Raw genomic sequence first — 16,716 nt, forward strand, 5'->3', positions numbered from 1 at the left:
TCCAAACATAGCGAATGCCTTTGATATATTTTCAGTGACATTCATATGTGTCTTCATGCTTTTAACATTTTGTACATAAAATATTTGTGCCATGTTTTACTTTCTTATTCTTGATTAACCCATATAGCATCTGAGCTTGTGTAACAACTGAATGTTTCTCAAAATATTTTCGAATTATGTTATTGACATGGTCTTTAATAGTACAAGCACGGGCAGGCTCCCGAGGGTCCTCTATTGTGCTTGCATCCAAATTTTTTGCAAATGATCCACCCCTTTCCAAACCACTACAACTCCTTGTTATCCTATCAACTTAAGAGGAAACGATTCATTCTTCCAGTGGTTGATCAACTTGATAGGGAAAACATTTTTCCTCCATTAGTTGATTAGCTTGACATGGCCCACGTTGTTCCCCTAGTGATAATTGATCGCTTCATAGGCCACATGTTCCTCTAGTGGTTGATGAGGTCCATAGGGCACATCTTGATCATGATCTAGTTGATCAGCTTGAAGGGACACATCTTCTCCCTTATGTGGTTGTTTAATTTCCATCCCTGCATAATGGAATACAAGATATACTTGTAATTCAAATGAATCATCATTATAAGACAAGTGAATATTAAATCTATACATGCTTATTTAAGAAATCACCATAGGCGAAAGGTGATGATATGGTTTGATAGTAGGCAACTATGTAGAAAAAGTTGATATGGATCAAGGATTCTAAGTTGAAACATGGAAAGAAAAGGGTTTCGAGCTCAAGGAAAGATGGTTCAAAGAAGAGTGCACCAGTAAAGGTATTGATCACTGTGTCAACAAAAAGGTTGATTTAGAATATGATGAAATGTAAAAACATTCCTCCTCAATCAATAAAAATCAATTTGGAAGCTAACTTTTCAATGTTACTGTACTTGATTTCAGTATCATTAAAATTCTAACTCAAATAGTATATAGAATATTCATCCCCTTGGTCATCCTCTTGAACTAGTATTATAGCAATGGTAGTAATAGTTGCAATGAGATACAAGATATGATATTGTTGACATTCACGGGGACACAACAATGATGATTGAACCAAGACATCTTTCAAAGCATCAAAATATTTTCGGGTTGTATCATCCCAATGGAAGGGAACCCATTTTTTCAACAGGTGAGTAAATACTTTCATAACTTCTACATAATTGGGGATGAATATCCATAGAAACTTAGCCTTCCTTGGGAGGCACAGTAACTCAAGAAGTGAAGATGATGTGGGAAAGTCCAGGATCGCTTTTGAGGATCGATGCAGATTCCTTGTTTTGACATGTATGAATCTGAGAAGTCTACCACACTGAACAAAAGAACACATTTGTGTGGATTTAACCTAATGTTATAATTTCATGCCTTTAGATTGGAACACCTCAGGTTATAAAGTATCTAAGTCTACTAAGTCAGGTTCAATGACTTTAGCTTCTAACGTTTCAGTTGTTTCAATTTCAATTTCACGAGTTTCCAATGATGTGACCTCAGGATCAGTATTTATAAGAAGTGACAATTTGGTTGATAAATGTCAGATCTGGTTTCATAGGGAGTAACTTCTGATGTATCCTCTGTAGTTTGTGTTTTCTTATTCTTTCAACGTCCAGGTGTTGCCTTAGGAGGTGTAGGAGATAATCTTTGCATCCTACACAAGCAACGAGGGTATTTTTGTTCCACAGTTTACTGATTAATTTTAAAACTTTAAAGACATAAAATAAAACCAAGGGGTAACTAGGTAAACATGAATTACCAAGTCATTGTGAACTGTGGAATATCATTTCAAGTAAATGTAGGAAATCTCCTTGAATGTTGTGTTCGGTGTATCACAGAGAACAAGGTGACCTATTGGGTTACCTAGGGTTGGCTTTCATCTTAGTGGAGACTTATATAATATACCCGAAGGTATGTGGAAGTGTAATCTGTCTTAGCGTTGTCTAATGTGTCATGTATGATAGGAAGTATTCTAATATATGTTTCATACATGGAGCATCGTCTGATATACCCAAAACGTACATGGAGAACGATCCAATATACTTATGTACGTGGAATACTAACCATGTACCCCCCGAATGTAATGCAAACAAGTAATGAGAACTCCTATTTTTAAAAACGTTGAAACACGTCTCTAACCTAGACCTCTATGTGTGTCGTTAATGTTTCAACTGCACCTTAGGTTAATTAAATAAATTTTCGAGTTGATCTTCAATTAGGTTTCAGTTTGAAGGCTCACAAAACAAGTTCACTTGAATTCCCTCTTCACGTGAAAAATAAAAATAGTGGACCTTCTTGACAAAGTTTAAAATAAAGAACTATTTTTTACTTTTGAACCATATTTTGCAATATATTTCATGATTACATATGTTGAAAAACAACTAGATGAATTTAATCGACATTAGATTGCCACTGTCTAAGAAGATTAACATTGTAAGCATAACATTGTAAATATTTGATTAATGGCATGAGAAGTGAAACAATCTGAGTTAATTGTATTTGCATGAAAATCTTGTTCTCTCAATTTCTTATGTATTTTTCTCATCCTTTCTCTAGGTTTCTCTCGTTTTTCCTCTATGGATGGCAATTTATTTCCTTTTCTTAATCCAAATCTTCAAATTCTCACGTTTGTTGTCAATCCTTGTGTAATTTCCACATTTTGGTATTTCTCCATGAAGAAATTTTTGTTGATTTTTCTTTTATAATTGAATTTAAACACTAATTTATTTTTTGAAAGCAAAGGCTCAATCAAGCTTATAGACTCGATCAAGCCCTTATGCCTTATCATTTACCGTTAACACCATTAATAAAAGATGGTGAGGAAGTTGGCAGATTAGACATTTTAATGGCTCCCTTGTTAACCATGTGCTGAGTTACTTTAACGCTTGATTGAGCGATTTAAATTTAAAATTTAAGTGCTCATTCGTGCATTTAAAGTACTTGATTGACCTCTTAAAGTCCTAAATCAACAACCTCATTTTATAACCTAGCAGATTTAGGGAATAATTTGTCCTTAAGTGGTGGAGTTGATCATGTTGGATTTTTGAAACAATCCTATATCCAATTGCATATGAATTTGATACTTTCGAATTCATATGATATTTTTAATCTAATTTCTTTTAAACTAATGCTTGAAATTTTTTTTGATAGTTTCAAAAGGGCCAAATAAAAAATCAATAACATAAAATATACACAACCAAAAAAATTCAAAAAGTAACACTATCTTTGTTTATGATTCCTCTTCAAAAGGATAGTATTGATTTTTCAACTTTTTTAAAAAGTAAAAAAAACATATTATGTAACATATGTGCTTCCAAAATACAATTGAAATATTACTTGACCAACTTGGAAAAATAATAAAAATATATAATTTTGCATAAAAAAATAAATATTTAATATGAATAAAAAATTGTACATTTTAGACTAAGTTATGCTAAGTGAACACACACATACCTCTTAAGTTTTGTGAAAAATGCAAGGACATATATTGCATTTAATGGAGAATTTAGAGATTATAAGACACTAAGTTTTTTCGCAAAAAAAAGTATTTGTGACAAAGGCATAATTCTCCACATATTGGCTTTTACTCCCAATCAAAATTCACAATACTTAAATGAATTTTGAGGGTTGCAATTCAATTAAAGAGGAAAAACTTGAAATTCCGTTGCCCATTTGGCCCAAAATAATAACCCATATTCATGTTTCTACCTACTGTCTCATATATACTATTTCAAAATCTTATCTCATAATTTGTAACTTTGTTGTCTTCGCTTTTGCCATATCTATATATATTATTTCAAAATTTTACCTTATAATTTGTAACTTTGTTGTCTTCACTTTTGCCATATCATAATATGTTGTCTAAAAACTAATAAGAAAACTCTCCTTTTGATAAATCATAGAAATTAACAAAATAAAAGAACAAAATAGACAAAAACAAAATATTATGCAAATCAACAAAAATTAACTATATGCACAGCAATATATGTATTAGATTTAATTTAATGACATAAAATACATTCACATGAAGATCTACAAAGATCTACCACAACTTTGTTTCACAGATAGTAAAAGAATTGTTTTATTTGTACAGTGAAAACCTTTGAACATGCTCTAGCAAAAACATAATTTATGGACTTATATTTAAACATACAGTTTAAGCTTTCGATTGATTTTATTGATTTTGATCTAAGTCACATGACACCAAGATACACGATGGACGTAAATGGAGTATTCCGCAAGAGGCACAGCTACCCCGGAAACGAGACACATGGACACGATATATATATATATATATATAATATTGAAATATAATGTTTGAACTATATAGATATGAATCATTTAGTAATTTATTAGTTAGTTATTTAAGCTTTCGATTGATTTTATTGATTTACAGCTACACATGGATACATATATATATATATATATATAATATTGAAATATAATGTTTGAACTATATAGATATGAATCATTTAGTAATTTATTAGTTAGTTATTAATTTGTTACATTAATGATGTTTATATTTCAATGTTCATTGTTCATGTTATAACTTTTATTATTAACTTCTAACAAATTTGATCATGTTCAAACTTCACCTTTATGAACTATAAATTTATATATATTCAAGTTTCATTGTTAAGCAAAACATTAATAATTCAAATTTCATTGCTGAGCAATGAGCACATAAAAGGCACTGGCTTTTTTATTTCAACACACGATCTATACTACCTAGCCACTAGTGTATAATTAAGTTAAGTTCTATAAGCTATAACACAACTTAAAAGTGCTCCAAACTCTCAGCAAAGCACGCGAATGCACTTCTCTGCTTCTCCACGTCCAAGTCGATGTGAAGTTGTGATTAAGAAATGCTTACCACGGTCCTGGATTCCCTGCATAGTTTTGCAGAAATAAAATCAAATAAAAACTATTCACTACTCAAAAACTTCATTTACTTTGACATTCATGCTAACTCAAGGAAAAATCTAAAATGTGGTTTTTCTTTCTACGGACATTAAATGGAGTAATTGGAATCGCAGTTGTCTATAACGCGACAGCTAGTTTCTGCACAATCAAAGCGTCACAGGGGTTTTTCAGGGTGCTGAATCCGAATATGCAATTAAAAAACCATTTTAACTGCAACAAATCATGATTTCATCTCAATTTCTTCTGCCGGATTCCGTCACCGGAATCTCAAAAAGTCTCATTATAGACAACTCCATTGGAATCAGATGCAACTAAATGGCTAGATATATATTGTATTAGCACAGTAAAATGCTCTTGGCATGAAATATGTGAAAACTAGGCACTGAAATAATATGTGACAAGTGCATTAGAAAAACTCAAATCTAAATAAAACTGAATTACATCTAAGTGGTTGAAATTGTGAATGCTATATAATTTCGATGCAAGCCACTATGGTCTACCAATGAAGCACATAAGCTTTAGACTCAAGGACAACGAGATAGCACGAAGATGCGGCTGTAACATGTAATGTGGTGTGGTGTTGTGCGTAGATGCATAGGGAAAGCTCGAATATTATCCTTGCATTAACCGGAAATGATCCTAGCACGAATAGACCCGCCATAGATGCTAATGCCTTCAACACAGCCTGGCAGGTGTATATCACAGTGGCTCTTAATTCCATGGACGATTTCGATGGATTTTTGGGGCGGGAGATTTCGATTTAACATTTTTATGCATGGATATGCACTTAAAAACCTATATTGATTAATTACAACTGTTTCAGATTTCTTGAGCAATTCAGATGATAATGGTTGAGAACAATTCGGCATGGATTGCATTTATAGATATACATCACGCTGGTTTTAAATTTCTTCGGCTTTAAATTAGATTATTGAGAGGGATAATATCGATTTAAGATCTGTATTCATGGATATGGATATGCACTTCAAAAGCTATTACTATTTCCAAGAATAATTGCATAAAATCAGTTTAGTGTAGTTATTTATCTTGCAGAAAATTAGCAATGATATTGTAAAAAAATCAGCGAGGTAGTTATGACGAGGCGGAATTGTATTGTGCAATATTATAATAATTCAATTCATCTTTCAATCACATGTTTGAAAAATAGTTTTACAAACATATTCATTCCAACTTTATCCTTTCCTCATTTCATACTCATTCACTCCATCTCATTGCGGTGGGTAACCCAACAACACATTTTCTGGCCTTTTGTGGATGGGTAGTTGTTGTTTTAATGTTTCAATGCCTGCACATGGGCAGTGCAACAGCCATGGAACAGGAGAATTATCACTGTCTCCGGTGAATACTTCAAATTGAAGGAGCCACAGGGAGTTGCCGAATGCCCAGCTTCACCTGCAGGTCAGCTAATTTGATTGGACTCGATTTGTTTCGATTTTTCTTTTGTTGTTTTCAGAGTACTTCCGAATGCCCAGCTTCACCTGCAGGTCAACTAATTTGATTGGATTCGATTTGTTTTGATTTTTCTTTTGTTGTTTCCAGAGTACTTCTTGGATAATTCTTTGATCAGGATGCATAAATCACCTAGAATTTGCATTTGATCTCATCTATGATGAACTTCCTTTCATATCTACTCTATAAATCTCAATGGATAGCTGAACTACACATTTTCTAGCGTGGCTGTGGTTCTGCTTCAATGTGGGTGCATGGACAGTTCAAAACTCCCATGAGAATACCGCCTTTTCCCAGTTGAATACTTCTAATGGAAAGACTAACGAGGATTTGACAAATGGCCAACATGGTCTGGAGGGAAGTTAATCTATTTTTTGTTTTAATATTTTTTTTCTCACAAGGAAAAGAAAAAAGAGCTTTTTCTTTAAAAAAGAAAAGTTGCATAATTCAGGAACAATGCAAAAAAGGCTCAGGGGCAGTGAACATGCAGCTATAATAAAACAAAAAACGGAAAAAACAGAGTAAGATCAAGCAGGACCGAAAAAACATAATAGAATCAGAATACAACAACATCATAGAATCAGCATGCAACAACTTGGCCAAACCCAATTAGAGAACAAAAAGAATCCATGAGTCCAACCAGCCAAGGAAATACAACTTTCTATGTAATGCATGTGAAGGTTTTTTATGTTTGGTTTATATTAATAAAAACTGGATCACCTGGCCACTATAAAGGCTTTTATGTTTGATCCCGATAGAATCTACTTATAGAATTTTAAAATTTAGTTCATTCAGGCAGATTATTTGAAGGAATTACTTACCCTAAGTGTTTGAGTCAATGTAATTTTTTTTCCTTATTCTTTCGAAATAAACAGATTTACTGATACATATTTCAGATTTTTGTCTGAAAACTACTATCAGTGACACAGCTCAACGCTGTACCTTTCGGCTGTTTGGAAAACCCAACAAAGAGCTGTAGTTTTCGGCTGTCTGGAAAACACAACAAATTCCATCTACAGAACTGAAGTAAAACCAGAGATTTTTCAACCTGTGAGGAGTGGTACAAAAGAAGATGTAAGTCCAGCTATAAACAATAAGGCTTCTGCTAAAAAACTAATTAGACTGCTCTAGTTCAGGCTGTTCCCATGCTGAGCCTGAAGGCTTTACTTCTGTATTGCTGTAGTTACCAGTTTTGACCTAGAAGAAGGTCACTGAGATTTAGTTTATATGTGCAATTGGAATAGAGTAAGAGATTAACCCCGAGATTTAGTTCAGTTTCTTAGGAAAGCCTAACCCCTAAAACATCAATGAAAATTGACATATGGACTCTCAATAAAGCATCAAAGAAAATTGACTTATGAACTCTCGATAAAGAAGGAGAGCTCTCAATAAAGAAATAGAAGTGGTTTTATGACCTCTCAATAAAGAAGTGAAAGTAGTTTTAGGGATGAGACTTAGACCAGAATTGACCTATAACCTCCTAATACCAAAGGGGTTTTAGAGATGAGAACCAGAAAACTCCTAATACTGAAGTGGTTTTAGAGATGAGAACCAGAAAGAATGCTTTATGTTTATGTTTACTATATTCACGTGGTCTATCAACAAAAATTAAATCATATTTTGTGTGTACACGTCAGGAAGCGCTAAAGCCAGGAGTGAAGATACGACTGGATCATATTCACGGGGCCTGCTCGCCTCTAAGGCCCAGCAAGCCGAGCTCATGGAAAGACACGGTCTCTCATATTTTCGAAAGAGACAATGCTCGTTTGAAAACAATTATAATCAGGTCAAAAACCTGCGGTACTCATTTTCCACAGAGCAATGTTCCTATTCACCCTGGACTCGCTGTGGGTTTCGGAAAATATATTGTAACAGTAGGGTTTGGCACAACAGCTAAGAATTTTTCGCTGGTATTTGAGACGATCAAAGATCTGACATGGATACAATGCAAGCCATGTTCAAACTGTTCTTCACAGGCACATCCCTTGTTCGATCCCCAAAATTCATCTTCTTACAAACAGTTACCCTGCGATTCGCAAGGCTGTACTGAATTGTCCGATTCACATGGCATTCAGTACACCTGCGGTGACGAGGGCTGCGTTTTTGAACACCAGTACTGGAATGAACCGATGAGCCAGGGAGATTACAGCCAGGAGACCTTGACTCTGGGTTCTGAATCTTTGATTCTTTCCAGGGCTTTGCCTTCGGCTGCGGGCGTAACAATACAGGAATTTTTTTAGGGTCTGACGGGTTTTTTGGAATGAACCGGAATGGACTTGCCTTTCCTTCCCAGACACAAAATAAATATGGCGGCCAATTCTCATACTGTCTTCCGGAATTCATATCCTTCTACTCAACGGGCTCGTTGAGCGTCGGTCAGTGTTCGATTCCCACCAATGCCGTTTTGACGTATCTCGACTCAAATTCCGAATATCCATCCTACTATTTTGTGGGATTGAAATGCATAAGCGTCGGAGGCGAGAGGCTCCCGATTTCGTCTTATGCTTTTAGAGGAGGCACAGTTGTGGACTCTGACACCGGCATAACTCAACTTACCCCATACGCATGCGATGCCCTCAAAACTTCGTTCCAGCAAAACCCAGCATCTTCGGAGCGCGATACCGCCACCAAATTCCGTCATGGACCTCTGCTACAACCTGTGTCACATCAGCGAGGTCAAGTTTCCGACTATAACTTTCCACTTCGACAACAATGCGAATTTGACTGTGAGCCACCACAGGATTTTTCTTCCCATTAAGGCGAACGCATCTGTGACGTGCTTAGCATTCCGAGCTGTAAATGATCAGAGGCACACAGCACACCAATACACTCATACACATTGAACACAAGAACGTGAGAAATTGCTTTCATTGATCAAATATATATACATGCAAGAGAAGTTTCTGGAGGAGGGTTAGAAGCCTCCCTCATTGTCAATTCCGCCGACTTCTAGAACAGCGGTTGATACAGCACTTCTATAACAGGTGCTGATAGAGCATTAAATAGTTTGTTGAATATTGCGGACAGGTAATTGGAATTACTTATGGTTTCCAACACTCTCCCTTAATTTCAATTACATACAATAAACAAGACACTATACTCTTAATTGTCATGCTTGCTGGTCTAAGTCTCAGCGAGGCTTACAACATAATTTGGGTTTTCTACAATGTACATCTTTTTTCTACATATTTCAAATTTAGCCTTTCCAAGAGGCTTGGTGAATATGTCAGCCACATTTTCATTTGTATTACAATATGATAAGTCAATTTCTTTAGATTGCAATTTTTCTCTTACAAAATGATGTTGTGTCTCTATGTGTTTTGTCCTTGCATGATATATAGGATTGTTTGCCAATTTGATAGTGCTTTGATTGTCACAACTGATTACTGTAGGTGCATTTTGTGTTTCCCCAACATCTTCAAGTATTCTTTTAAGCCATATTGCTTCACAGGTAGCACTGCATAATGCTTTATATTCAGCTTCAGTGGATGACAATGAAACTGTTGGTTGTTTCTTACTGCTCCATGATATTGGTCCTGAACCAATCTTGAAAACGTATCCAGTAGTAGATTTCCTATCATCTAGATTTCCAGCCCAGTCAGAATCAGAATAACCTGCCAATTCAACATCAAATTCATCAGTATACATAATACCAAAATTAAGTGTTCCTTTCAGATATCGAAGGACTTTCTTTGCTGCTTTCCAATGGCTTTCACAAGGCTTAGTCATGAACTGACTAAGTATGCTGACAGAATATGCTATATCTGGTCTGGTAGTGGTGAGATAGTTCAGACTTCCCACCAATTGACGGTACATAGTTCCATTCACCTCTTTGGTTCCATCATCACTGCACAATTTGACATTCTGTTCTAAAGGAGTAGATGTTGCCTTGCATTCAATCATATTGAATCTTTTAAGGATTTCCCTTGTATATTTGCTTTGTGTGATCAGTGTCTTACCAGGCTCCCTCCAAACTTCAAGACCTAAACAATAATGCAATTCACCAAGATCCTTCATCTCAAATACATGTGACAACTGATTTTTAATTTCTTCAATCAACTTGCATGCATTTCCTGTTATGATTAGATCATCAACATATACAGATATTAAAGCAACATTCTTGTCTTCATCTTCCTTGATGTATAAATTAGGATCATTCTTACTTCTTATAAAACCTTTCTCATAAAAGAAAGAATCAATTTTCACATACCATGATCTTGGTGCCTGTTTCAAGCCATATAAAGCTTTCTTTAACCTGCAAACCAGATGCTCCTGTCCCTGTTTTACAAACCCTTCAGGTTGAACTAAATAAACTTCTTCTTTTACTCACCATTCAAAAATGCAGATTTGACATCTAATTGGTGCATTTTCCAATTATATTTTGTAGCTAATGCAATCATAATTCTAATTGTGTTCATCTTAGCTACAGGTGCAAAAGTATCTTCATAATCAATTCCCTCTTTTTGTGAATATCCTTTAGCAACCAATCTAGCTTTATGTTTATCAATACTTCCATCAGCATTAAATTTAAATTTATAAAGCCATTTGCATCCTACGGGAACTTTGTTTTTAGGCAATTCTGTTAATTCCCATGTGTCATTCTTCATTATAGAGTTATATTCTTCATTCATTGCATTCCTCCATTCTTCATATTCTTTAGCTTCATCATAGCTTGAAGGTTCTACAACATTCATAACCTGAGACATTAATGCATAATCTTTATACTTTACAGGTACCTGACTTTGACGTGATGACCTTCTTGGAGTTTTACTGCTTTCATCTTTCTTTTGGCTTTGCAGAGTCTCCTCTCCTCTCTTTAGAGTGTCATGACTGCTTGATGCTACTTGTTCTTGATCTTGTACCTGTTCCTATGCTTGTTCCTGTTCTTGTTCAACACTTGTGTCTAATTTGACATAATCATCAATATTATGCCATACACTATTATTTATTTTATCACCTTCATTTGCATTCTCATGAAACACCACATCCCTACTTGCAAGCAGTCTATCAGTACTGGGATCAAACAACTTATATGCTTTCTGATTATCACAATAGCCAATAAATATGCACTTAATTGCCTTTGCATCAAGTTTTCTTCTTTCATCTTTTGGAATATGAGCATATGCCTTGCAACCAAAAACTCTTAAATGACTCACTTTTGGTTTGTACCCATAAAATGCTTCAAAAGGTGTTTTAAGCTCTAAACTTTTGGTTGGACTCCTATTTTTCAAATAAACAGCAGTATTAATGGCTTCAGCCCAAAAAACATTAGAGATATTTTTACCTTGAAGCATACTACGTGCACATTCAACTAGTGTTCTGTTTTTCCTCTCAGCAACTCCATTTTGCTGAGGTGTATGTGGCACTGTAAATTGTTGTTGAATCCCATTGCCTTTACAATATTGATTAAATTCTATTGATTTGAATTCTCCCCCTTGATCAGATCTCAAGATTTTGATATAATTACCAATTTGTTTCTCTACCATATTCTTAAATTCTTTAAAATACTCAAAAACATCACTCTTCTTTCTTATGAAATAAACCCACGTATATCTAGATCTATCATCCACAAAAATAAGAAAATACCATGCTCCACCAATAGATCTAGTTTGCATAGGTCCACATACATCAGTATGAATTAATTCAAGTATTTCCCTTTGCCTTTTTTCTTTATGTATAGGAAATTCCTCCCTATGTTGCTTGCCAAGTACACATGCCTCACATTCAACATGATCATTTTTCAAGACAGGAAGACCTTCAACCATAGTGTTCTTTTGCAGTAGCATTAAATCTTTGTGATTTAGATGTCCATACCTTTGATGCCATAAATCTTCTGTTGATATTGCTGTAGATGCTAATGCTTGATGACTTTTCCTGGTCACATCGAACTTATACAAACCTCCAACTCTGGTTCTTGTGGCAATAACCTTGTATTTATCTTGAATGTCTTTCACTACACACTGTGATTTAACAAATTCTACCTTCAAATCTTGGTCAGTAATAGTAGAAACATAAATTAAATTCTTTTTAATATCAGGGACATACATCACATTATGAATCTGTTTCTCTTGTCCATTAGGAAAATTCACACCTATTACTCCATAACCTTGAACTTTAAGTGATCTGTTATCTCCTAGGCAAACATATGTTCCATCAATATTTTCATGATATTCATCAAACCACTCTTTATTACAAGACATATGGAGTGATGCACCAGAATCAATGAACCAAGCATTCTTATCATCATTTTCCACAGACAATGCAGCATGAGAAACAAACAATTTAAGATTTTGAAATCCATCATTGGTATCTTTGTCCACAAAATTTCCATTATGCCTTCTGTTTCTCTGCCTAGAATCATTATATTTCCTTTTATAGCAATCTTTAGAATGATGCCCAGGTTTGCCACAATAATAACACTCATCATTTTTCTTTGGAAATTTAGACTGTATCATACCTTTTTGCTTTGCTTGAAACTTGCCTCCTTTGTTCTTGTCCCATGGTTTGCCTCTGTATGGATATTTGCCCTTGGCCGCCAATGCCAAATCTGAACTGCTAGAGCCCAAAAAATTCTTCATCCTCTCCTCCTCTTGTAGAAGAATTCCTGTCAATTCATCAAATGAAGGGGGTTTTTCTCTAGCTGCAAGACTTGAAACAAAAATTTGATAATCTTGCACTAAGCCATTTAATACGATGGTGACTAAGTCAGTATTAGACACCTTTTCACCAATATCTCCTAACTTATCACTTAAATCTTTGACACAAGATATGAAATTGCTTATAATTTCATTTGCTTCCATTTTTAAAGATAAAAGCTTAGTCTTCAAAAACAAGATCCGGTTTGTATTTGTTGTTTCATACAAACCCTTCAATGTATCCCATGTTTCTTTTGATGTCTTGCAGTCTCTGATATGAGGAATAATGTTGTCCTTTACGGACATACGCAGCAGCACCTTTGCTTTTGTCCCCCTTCTCTCCCAATCTGGGATAGAACCTGCAACAGTGGGTTTGGGCTCATCCCCACTTACAATGGACCAAAAATTATTACCTTCTAAAATAGTCATTAGATTGAATTTCCAGTTTACATAATTTCATTCATATAATTATCAAGCAATAAATTTGCCATGAAAAAAAAACTTTATCCAATCACCAAAATACCACCAAATCCAAATGCACCAATTTTTCACTATATCTCAAAATCTTTTACACCACTCATGCACCATAAAAATCTTCTTTTTTTCTTTTTTTTTAATAAACCCAATTAAAACAAAAATACACTCAAAAGTCTCCAAAATAATTTTGACGTAAGGTTCTTTTACAACTTTAATGACCGTGTGTAAATATATTAAATTCTTTCCATTATTTCAATCGACCCTCATTTATTTTATTGCATTTTGAGAAAATTCAACACCAACGCACATGACTTTTACTCCATACTTGGCCAGGCTTGAGCAGGAACAAGCTTCACGACTTTTACTCTAATGCACATGACTTTTACTCCATATCAAAAAGCGCATCAGAAACAAACATAACTTTTACTCCACACCATATCAAAAAGCGCATAACTTAAAACAACACAGCTTACTCAACATATCTTTTTCAGAAAATCAAACCAAACACTAAGAAGTAGTTAACGTCTGTCTTACTATCCATTAATTGACCAGACTTCTCACAAAGCAAAAGTTTCAAATCCGCTGGACTTGATTCCCTCCGAAACGGCGTGCTTCGCAAGCTTCTCCACGCTCACCGCAGCAACCCACAGTTCACACCTCACTTTAAAGCGATATTTCACCTCCTTATATACTGCACCGAGCTTCACACAGCTCTTGACCACACAGCTCCTCTGCAACACAGCAACGCACTCCTCACACAGCGCTCAACTACACAGCGACACACAGCGCCTCTGCAACACAGCGACACACAACTTCTCGACCTCACAGCTCTGATACCATGTAAATGATCAGAGGCACACAACACACCAACACACTCAGACATATTGAACACAAGAACCTGAGAACTTGCTTTCATTGATCAGATATATATACATGTAGGGGAAGTTTCTGGAGCAGGGTTTAGTGAGTGGCTTCCATGAGAAGCCTCCCTCATTGTCAATTCCGTCGACTTCTAGAACAGCGACTGATACAGCACTTCTAGAACAGCGGATGATACAGCATTAAATAGTTTGTTGAATATTGCGGACAAGTAGTTGGAATTACTTATGGTTTCCAACACGAGATACACCTGCACAGTCGGTCAGTTTTAACATTCTCGGGAGCTTCCAACAGCAGCAAACACAGGTTGCTATTGATGCAATTGCCGGAAGAATTGGATTTGCCTCTGGATCCTGCTCTTGATGCCATTGCCGGAAGAATTGGCTTCGCCTCTGGATCCTGCTCTACTTAGCACTGCTCCAATAATAGTAGTAAATTCCCCCAGCTTCCATGGACGTGGGTGGGCTAACTGTAAAGTTATGTTTCAGCAAAAGACGAGAATCCCTGTCATGTAAAACTCAATAAAGCAAATATTTAGGTGTAGGGTCACATGGAGGTCTTAGCCCCATCCTAGCCTTATCACACTATGTATTACGGCCAATCCCTATCCTTCAACGTTAAATAAGTTATCGAATATTACATTTTGAATATTGCCTTTGGGTCAATTAAATAATTTAACATTGTATGGTATAATATTTGTTCTTAGTGGTTAATTTTAATTAATGTTAAAAAGTATATTAAAATATAGAGTAGTCTACGCAGGCGGAGGAATTTCCCGGATTATCTAACCGCCCGAAAAGAAATCTGTTCAGGAAGACGGAAAACGGCAGGGGCAATGGTCAGCCCGAAAATTTGTTTCAAGCCGCCTGGGGATGACCGCCGACGTGGCTAATTAATTATTATCCACCCTTTCTGCAGTCCGTCATTGTTACTCCCCACAACGAATCGTGAATTGAATCGATTCAATTCACGAATCGATTTCGAGTTGTCATCTCCTTACATCGATTGTTCACAGTTCTCCGATGGGTAAGCAGAGATCCTTTTGAGTAATGGGTAATGGACTTTGCTTGCAGGTGGAGGAAACATCATAGTATACAGTGTTAATTATGCTGGAGTTGCAGAAAATTTAATAGAAAGCATGTAATTGCTTGGAGCTTCTCTACCATCCCATATTTTAGATGTCTGTCGTTGTCGCTAAAGAAGTGGAAATTCCATTCACAGAAAGGAAAGGAATCACCATAATTGTATACGCAACCCATTTTCATTTTGACAAAGCTTCGTATTTATTTATTCAGCGGTCAATAGATTGAAGTATGATTTATCAGAGGATATTGGTAATCTCAATGAGTGAATTGCATCTGTGCTTAAAACAATAGCCAAGGCTCTGTCAATCGAGTTGCCGAGGGCATTTCTTCATGGACAAGATAATACACGGGTGTTCGCGAGGCCCAGTTCTGGCCTGGCCTCTGCAATTTGTTTGAGAGGGTCAGGAATCAGAACAACAGGTATGAAACCTCTGGTTGTTTATTGCTTGAATGAATTAGAAAATAAAGATGCTTTAGTTAGAAAGTTGTATGGTATTTTATTGGCTGTGAAGCAACAGAATGCCATAAAAGATCATGGAGAGATGAAAGAGTTAGTGGGTGCACTGAAAAAATGAGTGGTACATTTTGATGAAGGGATTGCTGCACAGTAAAGTCAAGAGATTGTATAATGCTTTTATTATAATTCTCTATATAATGTGTTTTTTTTCTTCAAAAAATTGCAGAGGTAGAATCCTTAGTTGAGCTGCCGTTGGAATTGCTTCGGCACCAAGTCTAGATGTAAAAAATTACTAATATGATCGCGACTTTATCCATTGTTTTAATGATTTGTCATCACATGGGACAAAATTCCCCACTCTATTTAACGTATTATAACTTTCTAGAATCACAACCTCACGTACGGAAGGGTAAATCCAAAAGTTAAGTCGAACGTTACTGGGAAGGGTAAATTCAAGGTCAAAATTGAACAGAGATGTGCTCGACTGAACAATAAATTTAAAGTAAGGATATGCATAACTGAACGATAAATTTAAACTAAGTGATGTTGAGGGAAGGATAAATCCAAAAAGCAAAAGCCAAATGAGTCAAACAGATAAATTAAAACTGTGTTTTTTGTTTTTCTTGAATTTTAATTTATGGCTTTTTAACTCTCTTTGTTTATATTATTTCCAAATGTTTTGTGGAGTATTGATCAGTTATAAAAAAAACAAAAATTGTTGGTTGGTTTTAGTGTATCAAGTATTTTTTTAGATGCTGTATATAATATAAAAAGTATATAGGTG

At 35.4% G+C, this 16,716-nt stretch overlaps 1 pseudogene; it reads left to right on the forward strand.

Moving 5' to 3' along the window:
* Nucleotides 1-5,776: 5,776 nt before the first annotated feature.
* On the forward strand, nucleotides 5,777-14,753 carry LOC149239858 (aspartyl protease family protein At5g10770-like; annotated as a pseudogene).
* Nucleotides 14,754-16,716: the final 1,963 nt, after the last annotated feature.

The sequence above is a fragment of the Pinus tabuliformis genome, chromosome 8 (genome assembly GCF_031772625.1).
Source record: "Pinus tabuliformis cultivar Carrire ecotype Pingquan chromosome 8, CPIR1, whole genome shotgun sequence".
Classification (NCBI taxonomy): Eukaryota; Viridiplantae; Streptophyta; class Pinopsida; order Pinales; family Pinaceae; genus Pinus; species Pinus tabuliformis.